General features: G+C 42.3%; 1 pseudogene; it reads right to left on the reverse strand.

Annotated features, from left to right (window-relative positions):
* Positions 1 to 26,093, reverse strand: part of LOC121327374 — a 144,362-nt pseudogene that overhangs the window by 106,937 nt on the left and 11,332 nt on the right.

A 26,093-nucleotide genomic window follows, 5' to 3' on the forward strand; every position in this document is an offset into this window, starting at 1 on the left:
CACTGGACAGTCCAAGACTAGTGATAATTGAGGTCTGTGAAACCCGCCATAGGTTTACTTCTTTTTAGATTTTAAATTATATGAAGGTTTTTTAAACTTACATGATTTTTGCTACATATTCTATCATACGAAACTTTGTTTCCTGTAAAAATGCCTGTTTAGCCTGCAAGAGCTCAATTTTTAGAGAACACTGAAGAGCTGAGATGGCGAGACCTTGAAACACACTTTAAAGAACGACATCATTTTCAAGCAGACCAAAATATAACCTGAACAAAAACACATCTTAAGTGTCTTGATACACAAAAACATTTGTTATGTTTCTAACAACATTCATTATCTTCACCTGGAGAGACCAAACTTTTGCCTTGTTGCTGTATCAAATTAACGCTCCAATGTTACCTCGGTATGAAATCGGATTGGTTTGAGACAGATGTCAGCTCATAGATTCTGGAGCCCGAGCCCCCAGCTGCAGCAATGAGGTGCGGGGCTCTGACAGGGAACAACTGCTAGGCTGGGGGTACCTCCAGGACCAAGGAGAAGCGATTCAACTCCGACCTCCACGAATACAAACCAGAAGTGTTTTTACCAGCAAGCAGGAGATGGACTAAAAAGGAGCACAGTTAACGCAGCTAAAACGTGGAATTAAGTAAGAAACAAAGAAGCTTTTGAAGTTAAGCGTTCTTTGACTCAATAATACAACAGTGAATGGGGTTGGGACATGCAGTGAGGTAACATAGTAACACAAGAATATAGTTAAAAGGAAAACAAAAAGGAAATAAATCAGCATTCTCTAATTTTAAACTGGGATAGGGAGCTTATTAATTCTAGGTTCCAGGTACACTGGCAGAGCACTGTGTAGTTTAGTTAGTGGTGCTCCTACAGTGAGCTACGTCTACAGTGCAGACACACAGACAGCTGAAACCTGCAGTCGTGTACGTCTAGCCCCAGAAAATAAAAACTGTCTGCTGAGGAGTATTGTAGTGCTGAGTTTTACTTACTGATGCCAGGGAGAGGCGTGAAGGCCTGGGCTGTGTTCAGTCTACCATGGGAGATGGACTGGAAATGCTGGAAGAAAGACTGCCCTGCTCTCCAGACAAACACCTTGCATGTAGAATTGTATTCTGTAGTGAAAACAGTATTAAGACTGTGAAGTTCAGCCTGCAAGTTATGCATTAATACTATTGTATGTCAGCCAATGAATGTATGCATGTACTGTATATATGTATGTGTGTATATATGTGTGTATAAATATATGCATTGTAACTGGGTACAGCAGTTGTAAAGCTTAGCAAATCAATGTGAAATAAAAGCCACCAACACGTTTACCTTCAGTAACAAGCAGCAGGTAGACCTCAGCTCCCTGGTGGTAATGCCTGGACCTGTTTAGCTGGCGTGTTGAGAGGCAGGGCCTTAGGGTTCCTGAACTGCTCCCCAGCCCACTGGTATAGCACACAGCTCTGACTGGGGCACAGCACAGACACAGCCAGGTACCAGCTGTTTCCCTGGAGGAATACAGCCAGCCCAGAGGCTCCTGGGATGCTGAGGTCTTGGTGGAATATAAACATGTTCCCGTTCCATCTGAAAACCTGGGAAGATGTTTTAATGAAAGAACTGCATTATTGCAATAATAAATGTAGTCATATTTCAAACAGACTTTTTTTCCTATCTGTAATTCTGAGCTTTTTCTACAGTGAACTACACTGTATATACTGATTTCTGCAATGGTGACAGCTTCAACTCACACAGATAGTACATGCACTTGAATGAGCACGCTGTTCTGACCAGTCCTGTTATGGAAAAGGGTCAATTTCTAGCCAATAACAATGCTTATAGTCGCCCAACCTTAAAACAGATTACAATTCTGTCTGTGCTGTAAAAGACTTCTGTTTATGCATTTTGCGCTTCTTGTTTATGAGAAAGCAGTGCTGTGATAATCTCCCCCTGGGGAGTTTCTGTGCAGCAAACTAGGCCGTCACTCGAGAGCCAGCCGTGCACATACACGCACGTGTTTCACAGGTAAATATTGTTTTACTGCTTATGTTTTCAGAGAATGATCTTAATTATGTTCAATTGCTGCTCTGGTCCTTGAGACTGGAAAGCACTTTTTTTTTTCACCCTTCCCTGCCTGATGGAGCAGAATGAGGCATGCAGACGTGTCTGACTGATTACTGTAATTCATAGGCCTTAATTAACTGCACAAACCATTAGCTACAATTAGACTGCTACAGAACACTCTGGCATGTGCCTGCATGAGGAGCCCATTCAAGAGGGTGGGGGGGAATCAAAGGGGAAGTCATATTTTGGAGAGCGGTACAGGAAGCACACAGTAGTACTGCAGGCCAAATCCTTTTTACAGTATTGTACTGTACATGTCAAAATAAAAAAATATATAATTACTGTGAATTGCATGGATCCAAATTGCTTTTAATTTACTTGAATTTATAATGATTTTGTTGTTATTAACATCTAGCTTATATTTAACATTTGTATTAATTACCTTCAATTAATTTTACATTTTTCTGGATGTCTAGTACTTGTTTGGAATTATTTTATTGCTGTATTGTTATTTTATTGAGTATAGTTTACTTAGGCCTCTCTTTGTATTAGTGCATGCACTATTGACATATACCCATGCTGGCCCTGTGGGAAGAAGGTGAGTAAACTGAACTAAACCAAAAGAATATTATTTATTGTCGCCATGCCAAATCTGCTGTTGACTGGAAAGATCCTGAAGAGGCCGAGCGGAGCCTGGTTCTGTAGCACCGTGATCAGGGTCTGCCGGACGGAGCCCAACCTGGCTCCCCCGGTCAGCTCTGACAGGGTGACCACGAAGGTCTCGTTTATCTCTGGCTCCTCATCCAGCACAGCTGAGATATGCAGGGTCTGAGGAGAGGGGGAGTGCACTTAGACAAGAGCGGGTACACAAGAACCCCCGATTGGTAAGCAGCACTTAAAGTTACAATATTTAAGAAAAACAAGCTAGTTTATTAAAGAGCTGCTGACTAAAAGGAATTGATGACATAACTTTAAAAGCGGTTTATGGACAATTGTACAGTATGTTGTTAGAGATTAGTCTGACTAACACAGAGAAGTGTGCCCCTTAGTGCTTTTAAGCCAATTTACCTCATTTAGCCTTAAGATACTTTTGCTGATGTTGTCTGAAAAGCAGGCAAATAAATTTTAAAGTTTATTATTTTTGGTGGTCTATTTTTCAGCCTTACCAGCAAAAAACTAACACTGCCAGGAGATCCGAATATTGAATGCCAACACAGGCATGCTTGCATGACCTTGGCCACAGTCTTGACCCCCTGGCGCCTCAGTGCTCATATCCTCTGCAATAGTTGCACTACAGCCGGTACCACGTTAAAGTTTGCTGTTTCCCACAGATCTTCCCAAAAGATCCTGTACCTTGAACCTGACTCCGTCCTCCAGGAAAACAAATCCTTGTGAAGGCTGGAATTCCTGCGATGCGTCCGAGCCGTTGAGGCTGGTGATCAGATACTGCACAGTGACCGCCCCGAAGGTGCCCTGAGGAGGGTCCCGCATGAGAAACAGCATCGCCATGCTCTCCGACAGGCCGAGGGAGGTGGGCTCCTTCAGGAAGAAGTGCTCGCTGTTGTAGAAGGAGATCACTCCGTGTCCATCGTCATTAGTAAGGATGGTCACTGTAGCTGGAATAGCAGGGCAAGGAGCAGGGTCAAGGAACAGAGACTATCTGAACAATACAGACCTGGATCCACCAAGCGTTCTGATTAACAAGGCAGTTTGAAAGACAGACTGAAATTCTACCTCACCCATTGAGAGGGTAGTGCTACCAGGGCAGAATTGAAACATACTCACCATGGCAGTGTGGGAAAGGAGTTACAACATGAACTATATACATCAGGGTCATTACGAGATATACTGCAGCTTAAGATTGTATGGTTACGTTGGTAACTAGTTTAAAAAGAGGTTGTATGACATACTAGGGGAAAAACGTACTAGGGAAAAAAACAGTAAGCCAGACCCTGGAAATTAAATGGCTTCCCATTTAGATACCCTTTTTTTCAATCTCTTCCGCTACCAGCCTATCCCACATTTGCCACTTATTTACTCTGAGCTAGGCAGAATTGTGCACAAAGCTTGTCAAACCGAACACTGCTCCCCAGGATTCAAGTTTTGCCACTAACCTTTACTGTGGAATGACCTGCCTAAGCAGAAACATTTTGTACACATCTATTACTTTAGTCTAAAAGTACAAGTGTCGAAGTAACAAACCTGTAGTGTTGTTTCCAAGTTCCAGCCCGAAAGAAGGATTGGCCAGAATGAGCTGGAATTTCTCATCCCCTTCTGGTATGTCAGAGATCAAGACCTCGATGAACTGATGCCTCTCCCCATCGGCAAAGTGAAGAATCTGTAAGATACAGTGCATGACAGGTTATTGCAATCACTCCATTGGCTCCCAATCACCGCTCACATCCAGTTCAAGACTCTTGCCCAGACCAGACTGCCCCCAGCTACATCCAGACCCTCATCTCTCCCTACACCCCCGCCCATCCTATTTGCTCTGACTGCTCTAAAAGAGCTGCTGTACCTCCTCTATGCTCTAGCCTGTGATAAGCTGCTCTGTTGTCAGCCTAAGGTGTGCTGCTACTGAACAAGTGGACATTGTCCAAAAAAACATTGCCCAGCTTATGGAACAAGATGGATTGCTTAACGTCTGCGAGTGCTATTCAATGACAGACAAACTGCTTACTGTTGAAGTTGCACTGTAATTGAGCCCCAGCTGAGCTTCAAGGTTTTGAGTGTAGAAGAACAGAGACACATTGCCATAGGTCCCTCCATTCCTGTAGGCCACCAGCATCAAGCTGCCAATGGAGTCATTCACTTCATATCTACAGAAAAAAAAAACAGTTTTATTGTTTTCAGAACCCTTTAACTAATACATACTAAATTACACAAGGCACAGTGTTCTTGTTTTAAATAAAATATTAAAAACATATTATACTAAAACCACAAAAGAGCTGTGTTGTGACACATATTGTCATATTTGTAAAACCATGTATATCTCAATGGACCGAAACCAGAATAAACAATAATCATCTCTACTGAGATACAACATGAATAGCAACCCCAAAAGAGGAATGTGGCCTGGCTAAGCAAAAAAGACTTTCCTTATTTAACAAGCCAGTCATCTCTGGTGTATACTGCCTAGAATAATATGTACAATACAAAGTGGTTCTTTATTCTCTTTAGAACTGTGCATTAGTTCTTTGCACAGGATGACATCTGAACACAGGGTGAGATGTTCTGTAATTTGAACATGCTGTATCCATAAGAGTGATTGGGTATCTTCTTGTACATGGTTTGTAATGCTTATACAGTGATATTACAGACATAGTATTGAAGAACACATGTGCATTCTTCAGGCCGATCTGCTGCTTACAAAACTCTCATGAAGTTGGTAGACACTTTATGCTTTGCCATGCAATGATTCCTCAGACTCCCATCACTGGCATTAATAGTGATCTGTGCCACCAGACCTTGAATATCTATGAATGCACAATACATTTTTTATTTATACATTTTTTTATAATACATTGAGAAATACATTTAATGATGTGCACAGAGCAGTCAAGTCCCAGGCTATGGTAGTGTGAACTTCCTCTGGCTGCCCTAGGTACCTTAACACAGCTCTGGTGGGACCATCATCTTCTAGAGCAGGGCACTCCACTCCAGGTTTAACAGGTCAAACTATAAAAATTACTACTTCAGGGTCTAATTGGTTCAATTAAACAATTAAGAACATGGTTGGAACAAAGATAGGAGAGGAAGGATCAACTTTGGACACCTGTTAGTTAATTTAACAGACTAAAGGACAGCAAACTAATTGAGGACTGGAACAAGAGAGAAAAGAGGAAACAGATGGCAGTCCGCAGACCTGGTGACTTTCAGTATCCTTGTAAATGACAAAAGGACAGCAATGGAAACTAGAAGCTGCTTCTCAGTAGGTCTATCCAACGTGAATACCTCTATTAAAAAAGCAGCAAGCTTTGTCTATGGGATCTAAACCTAAATGGTGATCCACTCCAATCCCTCCACAACCACTTGATGAGTTGGATTTTAATGTTAGACTGATAAGGATCTTGCAAAAAGCCGCAATGTGCCCATGGCTTTACCTTTAAGTCTGTAATGAACCAGGTCTATCGGTTCCACAGGCAGATCAAGAGACAGTGACAGAACAGGAGGCGAAGAGAAAGATCACCAAGGCAAGAAAAGAGAAGAGTTGTCAGTGAAACGTTTCTACATTTACAGTTTACACACGTTCCATTAAAGTGGTTGTATGTAACAAAACAATATAAAATAAGTATTAAAGACTAACTTGTTGTGCTCCATTGACTATACAGGTCTCAGCATTTGCACATTCGCAGTTTGTTTTTTTGTTTTAGAACATGATATCTGGTACTACGCTAGGATAAAGCACTCAGTTTGCAAAACATAGGTGCATAAGTAGTGTTTCTTATTGGTAATTTTTTAAAGCTGTCTTTAACCAACCAGCTGCTTCCGCTGTGGACTGACATGCTTTGTAGCCAGCAGCATGCTAAAAGACACTGCTGAGGTGAAAAGACTGTACATTTCCTGAATATAAGGCTTGCAAATGTGAGTACTTTTCTACTTATCAGATATCATCTTAAAATGAAAATACACATCTGCAATAGCATGTGCTTATTTCAAAACTGCATTTTTGAGTCCTTTCTAGTGAATGGCAGTGCAAGATGTATGGGTTTTTTATGTAAGCTACAATCACTTTAATGCGGTCAGTTAAGTCTCAGAGCAACATGGAAATGACACACACTGGTAATCATGTATTGCAGAGGCTGGTCTGACTTAGCGGATTGATTGATCTATAATCAACTACAATTATAAATTGTGAGCCATTCTGTTGCAATAAATAAAGAGAAACCTAACAAGTTGTGCACAGAAGTAATTTGGTGCCAGGCTGTAACTCAATGAGCTGTGCTTACCAAGCTTGTGAAAGGGAGAGGCGGGGTTGCGTGTGATGAGTACAGCAGAGGTGATATTTACAAGGAAGAACTCCTGCAACTCAGGAAGATCATCCTGCAAAGAAGAACAAAAGTTCAAAGTCTTATACATATACATTGTGAGTACTATTAAAATGCACCCACATTCCAGTTGTTGGTCATCTCATTTTCAAACTTACTCAACTTGCAATGCATTACCTCTTACATTCAAAGTTCTATAGTTGCAATAATTTAGCAACATTTTTGACTACTAAATATCATACTGTACTCCTGTTTAATACTCAAGGTTTTATAATTTGTATATATTTGTATATTGTTCAAACCATGTAATATTTAGCTAAATAGGCAATGTACAATGTTGACCAATTATTTCTTGTATTGCTTTGTGAAGCTGACTTCTAAGTGGACGCTGGTGGACTGAAGTATTAACCAGCACACACACATACAAACATTTTTGTAAAATTGACAGTTTAACAGATTATACCCAAATGCAAGCAGAAGGGTCTACACTATAAGAGGCTATAGGAGTCTGTGATAAGTATTTGCAGAAGATTCATGAAAAGAATTATGTTTTTGAATGAAGACTCTAAAAACTGTTTTTACACTTTTATAAAAGGTTATTACTGGGCTCTCTCTTATGCAGGGTTATCATTTAACTTCCATTTTGCCCCCTATGATTTTAAAGACCTTGCAAAGTGTTATTTATATCCTTCTGCATCTGCAAGCAGTTGAAGGGTTATCGCATTAGAACTCAAATTATGAAGAAATTGTACACTGAATATGCTACAGAGGGTGGCAATGAATTGTACGTGATACATCAATGGGCATTACTGAGTTACTACAATAAAGAGCCGTTTGAGTTACCTCTAGAATGGTAATGTTGATTGCAGCCGAGATTTGTCCCTCCTGCAGAACCAGAAAGCCAGCCGCAGGGATGAAGTCCTGGCCGGGCTCAGCAAGGGAGCCCACGGTCTGGTTCTGGGTCTGAAGAGACCCAAGTACCGTCTCATAGCTGATGTTTATGGATCCTATAAGAATTATGTCATATAAAAACATATTTCAACAACAAACACTGAGAACCCTGTCTGCATGTCATTCTGATGCTTGTCACATTAAAGGGGCGTAGGTTTTATATTCACAATCCCATGCTGAAAATAGGTCATGCTTTATTTTAAGGGTCACTCTTTTTTTGGTTTAGTGTTTAAGTTTATTAACTGTTAACCTTCAGTTAAACTGTTAAACTTGCATATTAACATTATATTAAAAACAATCATGGCTAGTGCTATTTTATAACCTACTTGTTCTGCAAACATCAGATCCCTACTTCCGGATTATCAAATCCAAGTCAATCTTGTTGTTGGAACTGGTTTAAAAGACACTTTTACAGATTCTCTAGTAAGGTTTAGGAAATGTGATCAGGTTTTTAGTTTTTTTTGTTTTTTTTTTTAACCCCTTTTTATCAGTTTATAAATCAGATAATTTATAATAACTAAGACAAAATGAGTGAGTTGGTTGTTAAGGTCAGCTCTAGGTGTTTCTTGAGCTAAACAGAGCTTATTTGATACACCCCATGCTGCTTAAGGTGCTATAGTAGAAGGAGGATGACTGTTTAAATCAGAAACTGGCCAAAGAGGTTCAAGTCAGGGGAAAAAGTGAAACATTCCCTGAAAAGATATTGGTATTGAAATGCAATAGTCAGTACAGGTCTGCTAATTCAGTTAAATTTTGTGTGTTTGACATCAAAAATATGTTTGCTATGTCAGTAAAAATAACATCACTGTCACAAAATCTAATCATACTTATTTGGTGGAAGGAAATTATCTTTCCTACAAAACCACAGCCCGCAAACTCTGCTTGGGGGCTTAATCAAAGTACAGTAAACATCTTCAAAATCAGCAATGAAACGAGGCAAACCAACCGAGAGATCCAAACTCCCTGTGGATGAAGAGCTGGATGCTTTCGTTTCCCTCCCTTGTGGAGACCATCTTGGACGAGGGAGCAAAGCTCAAAACAGCGTAAGGTTCGTCGCTGGCTTCCACTGTCAGGACTGCTTCAAAACCCTGCCTGTCAAGAGCAGCTGCCCCCGTGGGATGAACCCCTAGCAACAAGACACACAAGCAGCAATGTTTTCATATATTTACAGTATTTACTGATTGACTATGCAGACAGACTAACAGAGCAGGTACATTCTGCATAACTAACTATGATTCTATTTCTTAACTAAATAATCTAGACACCGCAGTTAAAATCAACATACAGGTACAGTGCTCCATCTTTACCAGGCTATAGTCAAGGTCCACAGTAACAAGAACATGCATTTCGTGTTCTGCCTAAAAATGAGAAAGAAAGTGCCAGTGGAATGACACTATGGGACAAATGGGAGCCACAACCGTAATGCTTTATAACCTGTTCCGCAGTATAAAGGGGGAGTAGTGTATTGGCATAGTTCTCCAAAATCCAATGAGATTAAGAATAACACTTAAGAATACATGCCCCTTTATCTAATGTGTTGACCTAACTGTGTTGTGTTGCTTAAGGTGTGTTATGCAATTGGCCACTGGTGTTTGTTTCCATAAGAAACTAAATCTGTGTTTATAATGTGAATCAGTGTACAGTCTCTGGTACTTTAAACAGTCTGGTTATTCTATGAACACCAGCCTGCAATGCAAAGGGTTTGAGAAGCACTACTATGTTGAGACACAACATTTCTGAAGTTGTTTTCAGCAGGTCTCAGGGGAATCCCTGTGACCAATAAAGTGTCAGTTTTGGGTGCTCTCTGGACAGCAGGATCGTCTGCTGTTATACCAACTTGAGAGAGCAGCCAAGAACTGGCATTGCATTCAAGGCTTCCCTTTGCTTTTGGGTTTCAATCTTGTGTTGGTATAGGGCCTGCTTTTTTAGTAACTCAAATATTACTAAATTATACCTTCAGTTCTGATGCTTGCCAGAATGACCCTGTACTCCTCCTTCTCTTCAGGGATTCCATCTTCCAGCAACTTCACAGATATGGAAGCATTCAAGGAGCCCTATAAAGGAATATAAAGGAACAATAAGGAATGTTGTTTGTCATCTCTAAGCGATTCTCAAATTAACAAATAATTCCAGAAATTGTCATTAAGTTCCTAATATTTGGAGGGGGCCAGGGGGGCAGGGGGGCAGTTACCTCTGGAAAGAACAGGACTCCTGTGAAATTGGCAAAGTTTTGCTCCACGCAAGGTCCGTGGATACTCCAATCCACAGTGACATTGCCCAGGCCAGGAGCTGATCTTGCTATTAATAACTGTACACTCTCTCCTTCAAAAACAGATTCAGAAACATTTAGGACTGCACGATAACGCCAGTCATGAAGCTATTTGCAATCATGACAATCAAATCAATAAGGCAAGCAATCAGCCCAACGCCAACCAGCCAAACCACAGACACTGGGCTTCATTGCAGTGATTTTCTTTAAATAAGTGGTTTAAATGACAGGGTGTCAAAACAACCCATCCCTTTACAAGCACTTACTGTGGTAAAACTCAAGTACACCACCACAGTGAGGCATGGTAAGACATGATAAAAGTACTCAGTAAATTCAGATCAAAAAACAAAAACCCCAAGTTGAACATTTGGATAACGGTTCATCCTCACATTGTTAGCTTCAGAATGATCAATACCAATTCCCTGTGTTTGGGTAAACAAGACCCAACTTTGATAGGTTGTTATATGATAATGTGATGTCATCATTAGTAGTAACTAACCCCCATTAAAGTAATTGTCGCTAACACAATAATTCCATAAACATTAGCTGTGCAGGTCTCAAATGTGCAGTTTTCAGAAACACATGTTTTAGCACACATGTATTTTCATTTTAAAACATGTATCGCGTACTGTTTTAGTTTAAAGGAAGCGCTCTGTTTCTAAGCCTCATTCTTGGGTTAACCGTTTGCACTTCCTGGATCATTGGACCTCAGCAGTGTTTTCTGGGTTAAATCATGTTAGTCAATAGGAAATAAACCAGTGAAGGGATGTGGGAAAATTTCACTCTCCAGGTGACATAGGTCAGGAAGTACAAGACAGTCTAAAGCATGGCTTGTAAACAGAGATTTCTTCAGCCAAGTGCAGGGCCAGATATCATGCTTTATATTCAAAATACACATTTGCTATAACATATGTTTCTTTCAGAACTGCACATTTGAGATTTACTGTATATAATAAATGGATGTGCATAGAAGAGACATTTTATAGAACTAAAACTAAATATCTGCAACTGAAACAGAGTTTAAAACAAAACATAATATTATATTGTGTCCATCCCCAGTGCTATTACAGCAAAACAGGGATATATCTGTTTTGTATAGCTCTAAAACTACATAATCACCCACACAGCACGCAGAACATCAGTTTCTAACAGAGACTTGCAGATGTGTGTCTTTTCGTTCACATAAAGTCAGAAAAAAACATATGAATCCAAATTAACATGTATTTACACTAAAGTAATACAAAAATGACTAGAAAAGATTTAGAAGTGAGTAGTTTTTCGAGATTTACGATTATACTGTATACTGTCATTTTTGTATTACTCTAGTATAAATACATGTTAATTTGGATTCATATGTTGTTTTTTTCTGACGTTATGTGAACGAAAAGACACACATTTGCCTGTTTTCCCACTGGAAATAGTGATATTTTGAAATATCACTGTCCTGGTCACAAAAGCAAAGTTTGTGGGGAATAATAGCCATTTTCTATACTTCTGAGGCATAAGCAATTAGGAAATAACACTTACTACCCAGGAACACAAATGGTGTTACATAGTGTTATTAGACAGTCAAAAACTGCATATGTTAATGAAGGAACTGCTGATCTTGACAGGCTAATGGGAACCATTAATTTAAGGAGAGCAGCACACACCAGCACAGAATCAGCGTAAACCATGGCAAATACCAGACAGCACCATATTTGTAACAGCCGTTCAATCATTTAAACAAGATACATACATATACAGTGTATGGAATATGGTCACCCAGGGTAATACTTATATTACTGAGTCCAAATATCTGGGGGAATTACAGGGCTGTGTTCTTTAAGAATATCTTCACTCAACGTTGAATACATTACTGGACAATCTTTATTACATTTATCCTAGGATCCCCCTCCCCCAACCTATCCTATAGTAAAAAAATAAAATTCGCCAGTGATATATTTTATATCCAGTCAGTTTGGCTACCCAACCCAGAGGAGCACTAAATAAGCATGGCATCTCTCTCTGTGGGCCCCTAGCCAAGATCGGCAACAAGGTGGAAGCTTGATTCTGTGAGCTCGCACTGAAGTTAAACTTTCAGCTTGCCCAGACCCACTTGCACTTTAACTGTGACAAGAAAGTAATTGTTGGAAGTGTGTGTATGTGTGTGTGTGCGTGTGTGTGTGTGTGTGTGTGTGTGTGTGTGTGTTTGTTTGTGTTGTGTTTTTAATAACTCATATGTAAATATGCCACAGTAGATTACAACAATGAATCGATTAAACATGTCAAGATTTTTTTTCCCCCACAGTACTAATACTAAATATATTTTAGCCCAGAAAGATATACATTTATTTTATCTATATTTTATGGAAAGATATTGGGTGTTTTATAACAAACAGCATTTCTTGATAGTAACCAACACGAGCAGTAAAAAGAATAAATTAAATGTACTGCCTTTCAGTTCTGCCGCCCTGTTTGGAAGCCGGCAGCAATTGGATAGTTTGTCAGCCTGGCAGGCACAAGACTAGGGAGTGTGTGCTGGCAGGCTCAAGGCTAGGGAGAGTGTGTGCTGGCAGGCTCAAGGCTAGGGAGAGTGTGTGCTGGCAGGCTCAAGGCTAGGGAGAGTGTGTGCTGGCAGGCTCAAGGCTAGGGAGAGTGTGTGCTGGCAGGCTCAAGGCTAGGGAGAGTGTGTGCTGGCAGGCTCAAGGCTAGGGAGAGTGTGTGCTGGCAGGCTCAAGGCTAGGGAGAGTGTGTGCTGGCAGGCTCAAGGCTAGGGAGAGTGTGTGCTGGCAGGCTCAAGGCTAGGGAGAGTGTGTGCTGGCAGGCTCAAGGCTAGGGAGTGTGTGCTGGCAGGCACAAGGCTAGGGAGAGTGTGTGCTGGCAGGCTCAAGGCTAGGGAGAGTGTGTGCTGGCAGGCTCAAGGCTAGGAGAGTGTGTGCTGGCAGGCTCAAGGCTAGGGAGAGTGTGTGCTGGCAGGCTCAAGGCTAGGGAGAGTGTGTGCTGGCAGGCACAAGGCTAGGGAGAGTGTGTGCTGGCAGGCACAAGGCTAGGGAGAGTGTGTGCTGGCAGGCTCAAGGCTAGGGAGAGTGTGTGCTGGCAGGCTCAAGGCTAGGGAGAGTGTGTGCTGGCAGGCTCAAGGCTAGGGAGAGTGTGTGCTGGCAGGCTCAAGGCTAGGGAGAGTGTGTGCTGGCAGGCTCAAGGCTAGGGAGAGTGTGCTGGCAGGCTCAAGGCTAGGGAGAGTGTGTGCTGGCAGGCTCAAGGCTAGGGAGTGTGTGCTGGCAGGCACAAGGCTAGGGAGAGTGTGTGCTGGCAGGCTCAAGGCTAGGGAGAGTGTGTGCTGGCAGGCTCAAGGCTAGGGAGAGTGTGTGCTGGCAGGCTCAAGGCTAGGGAGTGTGTGCTGGCAGGCTCAAGGCTAGGGAGAGTGTGTGCTGGCAGGCTCAAGGCTAGGGGAGTGTGTGCTGGCAGGCTCAAGGCTAGGGAGAGTGTGTGCTGGCAGGCTCAAGGCTAGGGAGAGTGTGTGCTGGCAGGCTCAAGGCTAGGGAGAGTGTGTGCTGGCAGGCTCAAGGCTAGGGGAGTGTGTGCTGGCAGGCTCAAGGCTAGGGAGAGTGTGTGCTGGCAGGCTCAAGGCTAGGGAGAGTGTGTGCTGGCAGGCTTAAGGCTAGGGAGTGTGTGCTGGCAGGCTCAAGGCTAGGGAGAGTGTGTGCTGGCAGGCTCAAGGCTAGGGAGAGTGTGCTGGCAGGCTCAAGGCTAGGGAGAGTGTGTGCTGGCAGGCTCAAGGCTAGGGAGAGTGTGTGCTGGCAGGCTCAAGGCTAGGGAGTGTGTGCTGGCAGGCACAAGGCTAGGGAGAGTGTGTGCTGGCAGGCTCAAGGCTAGGGAGAGTGTGTGCTGGCAGGCTCAAGGCTAGGGAGAGTGTGTGCTGGCAGGCTCAAGGCTAGGGAGAGTGTGTGCTGGCAGGCTCAAGGCTAGGGAGAGTGTGTGCTGGCAGGCTCAAGGCTAGGGAGAGTGTGCTGGCAGGCTCAAGGCTAGGGAGAGTGTGTGCTGGCAGGCTCAAGGCTAGGGAGTGTGTGCTGGCAGGCTTAAGGCTAGGTAGAGTGTGTGCTGGCAGGCTTAAGGCTCGTGTGTTATAGTGGGAGTTGGTGAGGAGTATCAAGAGCGGCGTCACCAGGCAGAGAGACCCACCTTCTCGAGTGATCACCGATCTAGAGGAGGTCTAGAAGCCAATGACTCCGGCCGCCTTGTCATTGGCTAGAATGAGGATGGTGACGGTGTCAGAGCTGGGCAGGATACGGCTGCCTCCTTCCGTCTGTGTCAGGCTCACCACGATCATTTCATTGCCTTCGGGCTTGCTGTCATCCACGATGGACAGCTGAATGGTCTTCCGGAGGTCACCTACAGGGAGCGATGAGAAAACGACAAGACTCATATACCCTTACTGACTGAGAGTCAGTTCAAAGAAACGACAAGACTCATATACCCTTACTGACCGAGAGTCAGTTCAAAGATTTCACTTAAGTAGAGGTGGCCACCGTCCCTCGCTCTTACCAGCAGTAATGTCCTTCATTAGCTGTAATAATTTAATATTGGTGGTGGGGGGGTTGTTACTAACACTGGAAAAGTATTTTGTTTGGTCAATTTAAACACTTACCATCTGCAAAAGTGAGTACTTCTCTGGTGAGGATGAAGTAGGTGTTGAGGGTGGCTGTGCCCCCTACCACACTCCACTCCACAGTTACCTGCCCCAGGCTGCCCACTCTCCTCTCTATCACCAGCAGCACTGTGTTCTGGGGCTCCTCCTGCACTTCCAGGTACAGCCCTCCCTTCATGGCGTTGAGGCTGGTGCTGTAGATCAGAAACACCCCAAAGGCAACCCCATTCATCGATATGGTGACGCAGGCCGTGTCAGTCAGGCCTATTGAAGGCTTGTTTTGGGCGGTGGCCGTTATATTGACCACACTGACTCTCAGGAGGTGAACAGTGAACGTCTCGCCCACTTCGGGTAAGCTGTCACTGAGGATGGGGACTGTGAGGTTGGCTGTTTCATCACCTTCCAGCATAATTGCCAAGATACCCGTCACTGACTCATAGTCGCTGCCCGCAATGGCTTGCATGTTGAACAGTTTGGAGATTGTGGTGCTGTTTTTCCTGTAGGTCAGGGTTTCAGAGCTGTTGGTCACCCTGTTGATGAGGGAGGCCATTCAGTCACACCTGGCCACTCCAGAGGTGTTGGAGAATGAGAAGACCTGGCAAGCTCACTCTCTAAGGCAAAAGGTTGCACAGGCAAGTAAAGGTTCTTTTTGGGAGGTGACGTTAACCTGCGTTCGAAAGAGGCCTACAGGAACTGCCAGCACTGGTAGATCATAGTAGGTCAAAACACCCTGCCCCACCTTCAAAGCTTTGTCCACCACGTCAATCTCAGCTGTGCTGTATAGGATCTGTAGAAGTCCAAATCGGCCCCCGCTGGAATTCAATTATAGGCAATAAAAATAAAACACATTTACTTACAGCACTGAGCTCTACAAACCAGACTGACAATGAGCTAGAATGAAACACAGTCCTAATAAACAAAGTTTGTTTTGTTTTTACAAGGCTTTATTTAGGGTTTTTCAGGCTATATAGTGTCATAACTGGCATAACTGGTGTTTTTAAAAACTAGGCGCTGCAGCAGTTTTCAAAATGGCAATGCTTCTTTGTAACTTTCTGGGATTAAAAAACAAATCATAAATAATAAACCTAAACAAAATACCCATGCATGATTTGTAGTAGTTCTGAGAAGAGTAACACTTGAAACAATTGAAATGGTTTTATGAACTGAAACCTAATTTAATCATTCGGAAATGCTGATTTAATTAATTAAAACAAAACATTCCTTAAAATCGTCCTTATTTTTTCATGAATAAGGTCCAGTGTCTCTCCACCAGGGCCCCTCCTCAAACACAGTAAACAACCTGTCATGTGTGAACTTCAGCAGGAGCAAGTCAGTGAGTGTCAAGTTCAAGTTACCTAAGAACCTGTCATCTAACAGCTCACTGAACTCCCCTTGTAACTACACTGGCACTACTGGCTCACCAATGAGATTATTACCAATGGATAGGGTAGGTAACCTCAGTTTTATAACCAGGACAGGCAAACGGCACACACTTAGTAGCTAACCTAGATGCAAAAACCTAGAAAAGTCCTTGTAAATACTCATTGGAATCTCCTGGTAATCACATCTTAAGTAAAACAATACATAAACCAACCACTGATGTGAGATGGTGACTCTAAGAGGGGCAAACACCATGTTTAACTACTGGGCTTGCTCTCCCGAGACCATCATCAGCATTGTGAATGTCTCACTCTACAGTATTACTGTTATTGACCAGGGAAGGTTGCTTTGTGATAGCAGGTGCTCCATGCTGTTCTGAATGAGAGGTGTGGGTCTTTGTAAGATGAGCTGGCATCAAAGCAGTAACAAATAGCATGTCTCCAAAATGCAGTTCCACACCTTCTCATGATAGTGATGTTGGCAATGAAGACCCCCTCCAAAGGTTCGTGGACTCGGTACGCAGTCTGCCTGAAGGATACAGTCCCATAAGGGTTGTCACTGGGAGGGACAATAATATTCGCAAATCTTGCTGCACCAATGCTACCTCCGTTTGAGGCTGTCATCAACTCCACACAAACAATCTGCAAAACCAAAGAGAAGCTAGACATATCACACAGAGCCCTATTCTGAATAGTGCGCAAAGGGAAAGGCTACGTTACTGAGTTATACAGCCATTATAACAGAGCAAGAAACAGCTTAGTTGCAGCATTATATTATTAACTTTAAGGGCCCTATTGAGTACTGTCTTAATAATTAAAATTATTGGTAGCACAATAGGTTACAGGGCATACAGTACATAGATATGTAATAGCATGGGAACTACCAACACTGTTCTTACATGGTCACTATTGGGCAGCATGGTAACTACCAACACTGTTCTTACATGGTCACTATTGGATGGAATAATTGTGTAAATACATGGCCATGTCCTGTTTCATGGTGTTCCCATAGAATTACATGACATAATTGATATAAAGGTAATTTCCATGCATTTACACAGAATCTACTATGTCAGAGCAGTAACTCTGTGTAATTACTGTAATTAGAATATTGATTAGAACAGTGTCGTTACTGGGCCATGCAACCAAAAGTGCTGTGAAATTATTCCATTCTGAAAACATGCCTTTGCAAACGCTTCAATATAGGGCCGGCCCATAATGTTTATTCAGTGGTAATGCTGTGGTTAATCCTAAAGCTTAAGTCACCTTATACTGAAAGAGGTCGGTCAAAATGAATAGTCATTTGTCTTTCTTGTACATATTCTTGGTTACCTAATTAGTCCAATAATACAAAAAAAATACCGTTTTGGATTTCACCTACCAACTAAGCTCTTTACTATCTATTTGTCTGCTCTGAATTCTTGCCCATTGTAACTCAAGCTTTTTTGACAAAATGTGAGTCATAAACCATTTACATAAAAGTAAGATCTCCATATTGCAGGTGTTTACAAACACGCTGGCAAGAAGTAAAGAATCTAAGAATCTAAGCTTACCGAAAGACCCGATGGTGTCGATGGTGATGATGCACTGGGTGAGGCCTCCCAGCACAGCGCCCCCTGTGGTCTAGTTGAGGAGCTTGATGCGGAACCTCTCCTCTACCTCAGGGTTGATGATGTAGACTGGCACGGACTTGCTGGTCTCTCCCTCAAGCAAGACCACATTGGAGGAGGCTACGCTATAGTCGTCCCCTGCACAGAAACAGAGTTAGAAAGTCTGCTCAGAATAAACTCATTTTAATAAAAGAATGTAGTTATATTGAACAGGTTGAATATTATGACGATTCTATCCCTTAGATATCCAGTTAATGGGGTTTATCCGTTACATAAGAGCATTTTCCAAACCAGTGTTGTGTGCTGCACTGCTCTTGCGGATTCTGTCCCGTTGGTGAGATGAGATGAGTTTAAAAGCTCTAAAACCAGAAACGCAGACGACCCCGCTTGACCTGCACAGGGTCGCCGGTTTGCATCAAGCCTCCATCTTGTTACAACAGAATAAAATCAAGTTGGAGTTGTCATGAATAAACTCAATTGGGGTGGCAAACCATCCAGGACAGGTTTTTGATCCACAAGTAAAAAATACCTTAAATGACTTTGAACAACTATAAAAGGTGCACTTTACATCTGCTGTTAATTGAGAGACCTTTAACAAACAGACTCACTTTGCAAATAACCAAAACACACAGCTAAACTCTTACCAACCCTCGCTGTCATTGGCACTGCTCGGAACTTCACAGAGACATATGCAAAAATCCCTCCAATCCTGGTCACATTGACAATCGGACCCACATAGTACTCAGCCACGCTGACAGAGGGAGACGACAGCTGCAGCACCCCGAAAGCATCATCACTCGCTCCAATTATCACCTGGGCAAAAGTTTCATTCATAGGCCTCTGGCGTGGCGAGAGATAAACTAGAAACACAAAAGGAATGATTTGTCATTGCTGTACAGTGTTAAAAATATTGAAGGTGGGTTAAGAATATATTTTAGCATTTGTAAGAAAAAAGATTACTTTTCTTCAATTATTTCTAACAGTGTAAAACTAGACTGGGTAAAAAAAATATATTAACAAATTAAATAAAATCTAATGTAATTTTTACAACTAAATGATTTACCCAAAACCCACTGAGACTAATGATACTTTACAACCAACAGCAGCAATCATAATCAAAATGTAGAAGACAATATCATGACAAAACAAACTTTTACAGAAAGCATACAGAGGGCTGTTTATTGATTGTCATCAGTAGAAGCTGGGCAGTGCTTTTTCAATGGGCAAATACTTACTTGGTCTGTCTTGAACTCCTTGCAGGAGAGTAACATTGATCAGCTGCACAAACACAGACTCTGCTTGTTCAGGTTCAAAATCATCCAAAACACGAAGGGTTATGTTAGCTTCGCTCTGATTGGCTGCGAAAATCACAGAGCCCACTATGGCAAGGTAGGCGCTTCCCTCGTTAGCCCTGGCAATGCCAGAAGGGATGACGGGCGATCCTTCATCGTCCCTTACTGTCCTGTAGCTCAACTGTACTGAGCCCATAAGCCCTTTCAGCCTCTGTATCACCAGTGTCACATTTGTGTTTGCTTCCATCACCTGGATAGAGCAGTTCTTCTAAGAAAAGACAAACAGTCCATAGGGGTCATCAGTAGCAAGCACAGTTAACGAGGCATTGATCAAGGCTCCCAAACGCCCGTGAGAGACATTGCGAATGCAGACTACAAAGGTCTTCTCCAACTCTGGCACCTCATCCGAAGAGACCTGGGCCACTGTCTGCTCTAGTCTGGCTGACCTCGAACGTGACGTTGCCGATTTTATTAATCAGGTCTGCCTCAGGGTCCGAGTCAACCTTCCAGAACAACATCACCCTGGACAAGGCACCTCCACTGCGTGCCATCTGCAGGAATAAAATAACAGAATTTATTGTTAGTGTGGCTAAAAACTTTCTTTCCTTTATCTGATGTACGTCTTTTGACGGATTGATAAGGTTTAATCACTTGCAAACTTAAACATATATGCATATGTGACCACAACATCCCCCTAAACACAGGCACAGTCCTCTGGTGTAGTGCCCTCTGGTGGGCGTGTGACAAAACCTTATAGGCCTATGATCCTGTCTGTAAAATATAAACTCCACCCTTCAAAAGCTATGGCGGCCAAACTTTGAGTGGTTTCTGTTGGAGGTTCATTTAAAAAGTTTCCTGCTGCAATGGCTTGTTGTAGTTTAGTCTGACCTGCAGGACGACAGTGCCGTGACCTCCCTCTGATTCAGTTCCACTGACGACGAGCGAGTCGGTGCTGAACTGAAACACCCCGTGGGCGTCGTCCGAAGCAGCGATAGTCACTATGATGTGAGAAGCCATTCCCAGGCTGGCTGCGGGAGAACTTCACTGGGTTAGTCAGCAGTACATAAAACATTGTATAACAGGCAACCATTTACGCACATAACAGCCTAGCCCTGTTCAGTACTTACCACATCTTAGGCAACGACAGCTCTGTAATACCATGACTGTCCACAAAGTGAATGATGTCAATCTCTTATAGGAGAGTAAGAGTTTGAACACTGTCTAAGAGCATCTAAGAGCATACAGTACAGACAGATAAGAAGATGCTGGGAGGTTCTTACCACGCTGATGAAAAGCTGGGAGGAAGAAGTCGGCGTCCCCATCGCCGCTGGCACTGCCCTCACGCCTAAAGAGTTCAGCAACTTCAGGAACACACACATTGATAAAACCCAAGACAGCACCGACAACAAACAGGAGAGAAGTGAGACACATAGAGCCACACACAGTGCAGTGCACAGGAAGGCAGGACCACTTGGTAAGATGCTGGCATAACAGCACAGACACATACAGGTGTCTGAAGGCAACATGCTTCAACTGGGATACAAGAGGAACACCGAGAAGCATAGACAAAAATTGCAGCAGTAAATACAGTTGTATGTACAGCCGTAAACTCCAATTAGTCCTAAACGAAGAGAGCTATTGGCTTTTTTTGTTAGTTTCTGTATGTGTTAAAGTAAATACCATTCATTTTGCATGTTTTTCCAGTGTAATGTTAGCCTGTGAAACTACCTGGAATATTCTGGGGGGGGGGGGGGGGGGGGGGGGGGGGGGGGGGGGGGGGGGGGGGGTGCATCAAGTGCTCAACTGGGAATTGGATTGCATGGACCCCTTTTCATCATGCCTCTCTCAATCAATATCTATTAGCAGTCCATGAGCTGTACGCAAACCACTTATTTTATTCATATGTATACACATTTTCAATCCCATTACTGTCTACAGGAAATGGCCTGAATGGCTGGCTGCTAATGTATTGTTCTGCAGCACACTCACAGAAGGAGCAGTGTTTTCATTGTCTGCGTTCACTCTTACCTCGCCAGGCAGGGTTGTAAAGCTCCACTTTGAAGAACTTGTCTAGCTCAGGGACAGAGTCGTCAGTGATGTTCATGTGGATGTATTGAAATTGCTCTCCATGCTGGAACTCGAGGGTGCTATCTGTTTCCTGACAATCAAAACAGCACAATTCCTACCTGAACTCTTAGTCACACATTGCTTCTTTCTTTTAACTCTCTGTTCTTTGTAACTGTTGGAACCCTTTACCTTTGCAATTTCCGATATTTCGATATCTAGCCCATATGGCAACATTTAAACTGGTCACTTCAAACTGGGTAGAAAAGGGATTGTGGGAAGTGTAGTTACCTCATAGTCATATGGGCTCATTGCAGTCAGTGGTACTGTTCTGTATCTCACCAGCACCCTTCCCAGAAGGCCCTGGGCATGAACCACCAGCAGCCTGATCTCCCCGACCTCCTCCACGGTGATACTGGCAGCTGCCAGGGCCGGTCTGATCATCTCAGCAGCTGGGTCTGGAGGGGGGTCCTTGGAGAACTGCAGCAATCCTGGGGGAGAACTACACATAAACTCAGGGAATACCAGACGAAAAAGATCCCTTAGCAAACGCCCCCCAAATGCACTTTGCAAAGTAAAATTCAAAACTTCTGCATTATGCAAAGCCTGTTGTATTGTGACCTAGTGATTTACCATTGGGGTGGTAGCTTGCTTTGATGTTAATGTTAGTGGCTGAGTCGCTGGTGGGGGTGGAGCCTCGTTTCCCATCCCCGGACACCACTGCCACCAGAGTGACCCGGAAGTGCTCTGCAAACTCAGTGATGTCATCATTGAGGATATGGAGGTTCAGAACCTGGGAAAGGAGAGGATAGCACATTGATGGGAAGAGATGTGTGTCAACACCGCCTGGCAGGAATAAAGGGCTTTATATTTTCAGTTCAATCTTTGCCACTTTTCTTTTTTTATCATTTTCTGGGAGTCAAACTATGTTTGTTAAAAAAAAAAAAAAAACTTTCCCAGTTATTATTCATGTAATTATCATGGGTAATACTTGGGAACGTACAGAAAAAAAGCTTGCTTGCTTCTCTTCACTGTGAATGCTGCCTGGGTGACTGTAAAGCTAATGAAGATTATAGCTATGTATCTATTGAATGTAAAGTCATGACTGTCTTTGTATAAATCGGGGGGGGGGGGGGGGGGGGGGGTTGTTTAATTTATTAATTAGTAATGAATAAACGTTATGGTATTCTGAGAATTCCGACTGTTTGTTTAATAAAAGAATGACAAAAGTGCATTTGGGGGGAGTTGCCAGTTGATTTTACACATCTTTAATACACAGTTCATACTGAACGTAAATATGTTTACGAGCCACGGTATCTGGTGCTGGCACCAAGAAATAAAAAAGAAAAATACACACAAAAACAAACACACACACACACACACACACATATATATATATATATATATATATATATATATATATATATATATATATATATATATATATATATATATATATCATTTTTTTTTTGATAATGTACACATTTTTAAATGAGCCACTAACATTTACATTTTTCAGATCTTCCTGTGATCATGTACCAACACAACACTAGATGGCTATCCATCATCAGGATTTATTTCTTAATCTTTAAGTTGCTGTTGCTTTAACTTGATGTTGCTGCTGCTGTTGTCTGACAGGGTTCCTCACTCATCCATGATTGATGAGGGAAAGTGTTTCCTGCTCACCTCTGACCGTTGCCAGGGGAGGAATGTGATAGTGCCGCTGGAGTTAGCGAAGTCTGGAGCTGTGGGTGAGCCACTGCTGGAATCAGTCTGAGTCACGGTGTAATTTACATAGACATAGCCCAAGGCTCCTCTGGTCCGCTCCACTACACAGGAGGTCACTGAGCCTTCCTTCGACGCCTGGAGATAAGAAGAGGTGGGGTAGTGTCTTTAGTAACATATTGCTCCTGCTCCTGAAGAGACTGCTGTATCCAATCAACAAGGCAACTCTCCCCACTGGCATACCCACGCAGCATAGTTCATTAGCAAGTAGCTTCAAATCCTATTTTCTTTGGTTTTATTCTGTTTGTTTGTATGATGTTTGCAATCATTCAGAGTGGTTCTTATTGCAATGCCGGTTTTAGATAAGACTGTTGAGGTGCTTTAGTTCAGGAGCCGCTCTTCAGTTTTAGTTGCCTGCCATGGACACATAACCACTGTATAAACCAAAGGCTCTTACACAAGCAGTTATAGAGTGTGGAACCTCATCTCCCCAGTAGGGGTCAGGAACAGCAGTGTAATACACAACACTTCCATTTACATGCATGCACTTTCTTATTTTGCATGCCAAGATACTGCGTGTGTACATGGGCAAATAACTACAGTATACCCAAACTCTGACTTGAAAGGAATTAGAGATGAAACATTACATTGTTCATCCCTTTGCATGGAAGATTCACTTTCTAAGGGAATTCGCTGCACGGGCTTGCCATCTGTTGTGCTCAGAGACTAGTAATCATCTCATCCCACAGACAACTGCACCTCCACTGCACCCATGCATGAAGCTAAATTAAATATATATGGAGACCTAGATACAGTAATTTAGCACTCACATTACATCTATCCAGATCCCAAAAGACTGCATTCAAATACTTCTGCACATAACGTGTAGAAGTTACCATTCCGTTAATTAGTTAAAGGAGTGCTAATCAATGCTTTGAATTCAGTTCTTACTTTTGTTTTAGCTTTGTTGACATTATTACTGTGATGTTTTGTGCTGGCTCTTAACTTTTTTTGCATATTAATTCAGGATATGCAAATATTTCAAATACAGTGCTATATAATAGTATAGATAAACTGCTACATCCTGATGCCTTTGCTGTTGGTCACATGGTCTGATTGCCGCTAGACCACTGCAGTGAGTTTGAACTACAGCGCATGAAGTAACTAGGTGCCAGGAAGGAGCAGCAACTTTTAATCTTTGTCTTTAACAAATCGGAATATTCCATATCCAATTATCACACAAGCAAGTAAGATGGAAAGCCTGCACATGCTAATAAGAGGTAAGAAAATTGATTTTCAAACATTGTAGCGACTGTGGCTATTAAATATAGCAGCCATTATTTATATATACATTGCACCACCTTCGGGTAATTGGTCTGCTTTTGCAAAACTACACATTTTAAATTAACTCTACACATTTTAAATTGTTTGAATACTGCTGGCTTGTAAAGGGAAGACTTTACAAGCATTTAAATGATGCATTATCCTTGCACTGAATAGCATACTACCACTAAATCTAGCTTACTAATTATTTAAATCATTAAACAAAGCAATGGCTTTTCCCTAGGGTATATTGAAGAGAAAATGGGAGTAAAGTGCCAATTAGAGCCGACGCAAAGCTGATTCCAACAGAAGTGAATAGGGAATAAATATTTATATCACCAGCAAGTTTAGTGTCCCTTTTCAAAAACACCATGCACAAGTGCCCGGCAGCATTCAATCGCTGACAATACCCTCAGCCAGGTCAGCTGTGACTTGGCTTTTCCAGAAATAGATCTAAGGAGAATTACCCCCTGTATTGCACTATTGTGGCAGACACACTAATTGATCCTGCCAAGCTGAATCCACATGTCACCTCCATGTGGAACTGACAGGACGCACATTCCTGCTCCCATGATGCATGGGGGGGCTGTGTGGAAATGGCACACGCCAGAACCTCAGTGTCTTGGGGTCAACTGCTATTTATGTGACTCAATGGTCTGTTAACAATGAAGTACGAGCTGTAAAATACCACTAAACTGTGACATTTACAGTAGCCAAGATACACCCAAAAACAAATAGGTAAGTGCAGGCTGTGATGATCGTCTGTTTGAGAATTACTACCAGATCTAGGAGTTTCTTTAGCTCACCAACAGAAGTTCTTCCTTAATGATCTTCCCTGTTCTTCCCTCATTTGGGGAAACTAACTGTCTTTGTTTGAAATTAGACATTGAAGATCAGTCCCTAAATGCACTGATTTATTGAGGGTACTAATACTTACACCTCAGAAAAACCTTAAATCTTTTTTAAAACACACTAAATGGCATAATGGACCACACGGTACCTATCAAGGTCTTAATATGCCAAAATGCAATTTGCACAATTTTTTTAAAAACAGAAACAATCATGGACCCTATGCAAAAAACCTTCCAAGTCGTCTGTTACTAGTTTTATAACATCAACAGTTTTAGTTTCCTTTTACAAAAACATTTAAAAAACAACTGAAATTGCATTTTGTAAAAAAAACCTTGAATAAGTCTGTTCCATTACGCTAGTCCCCATGAGGCCAGTGTGTATTATGAAGGAGTGAAGAGCTAAATTCTGTTTTTTGTCAGAGGTTCCTCTATTATAATAATAATCGGCTCAACTACCCCTTTAAAAAGTGCAGGTAAACGTCATTAAAGGTGCAGTAAAGAGAGGCCTTCAGTCACGCCAGGGAGTCCGGACCACAGTCAGGAATACAGCGCAGTGGCGTAGTGGGTTAATGCACAAGATCTCTGGCCTAGGATTGAATCTGTTATATTACAAGTTTTTGTAGACATATCTACATAGTCCACAACACAAACCCACTAAATGTATATGGGTACATAGATCCTCGTGCCAAGGAGCCGTTGTTCTTGGCTTGTCATTTTCTTTTCAATTGAGGTTAACATGATGAATACAAAACATTTTGTGGTGTTACCTACAGTATTTTTGTGTGTGTGTGTGTATATATATATATATATATATATATATATATATATATATATATATATATATATATATATATATATACATACACACACACACACATACATATATATATATATATATGTGTGTGTGTGTGTGTGTGTGTGTGTGTGTGTGTGTGTGTGTGTGTGTGTGTGTGTGTGTA

The sequence above is a fragment of the Polyodon spathula genome, chromosome 2 (assembly GCF_017654505.1).
Source record: "Polyodon spathula isolate WHYD16114869_AA chromosome 2, ASM1765450v1, whole genome shotgun sequence".
In the NCBI taxonomy this organism is placed as follows: domain Eukaryota; kingdom Metazoa; phylum Chordata; class Actinopteri; order Acipenseriformes; family Polyodontidae; genus Polyodon; species Polyodon spathula.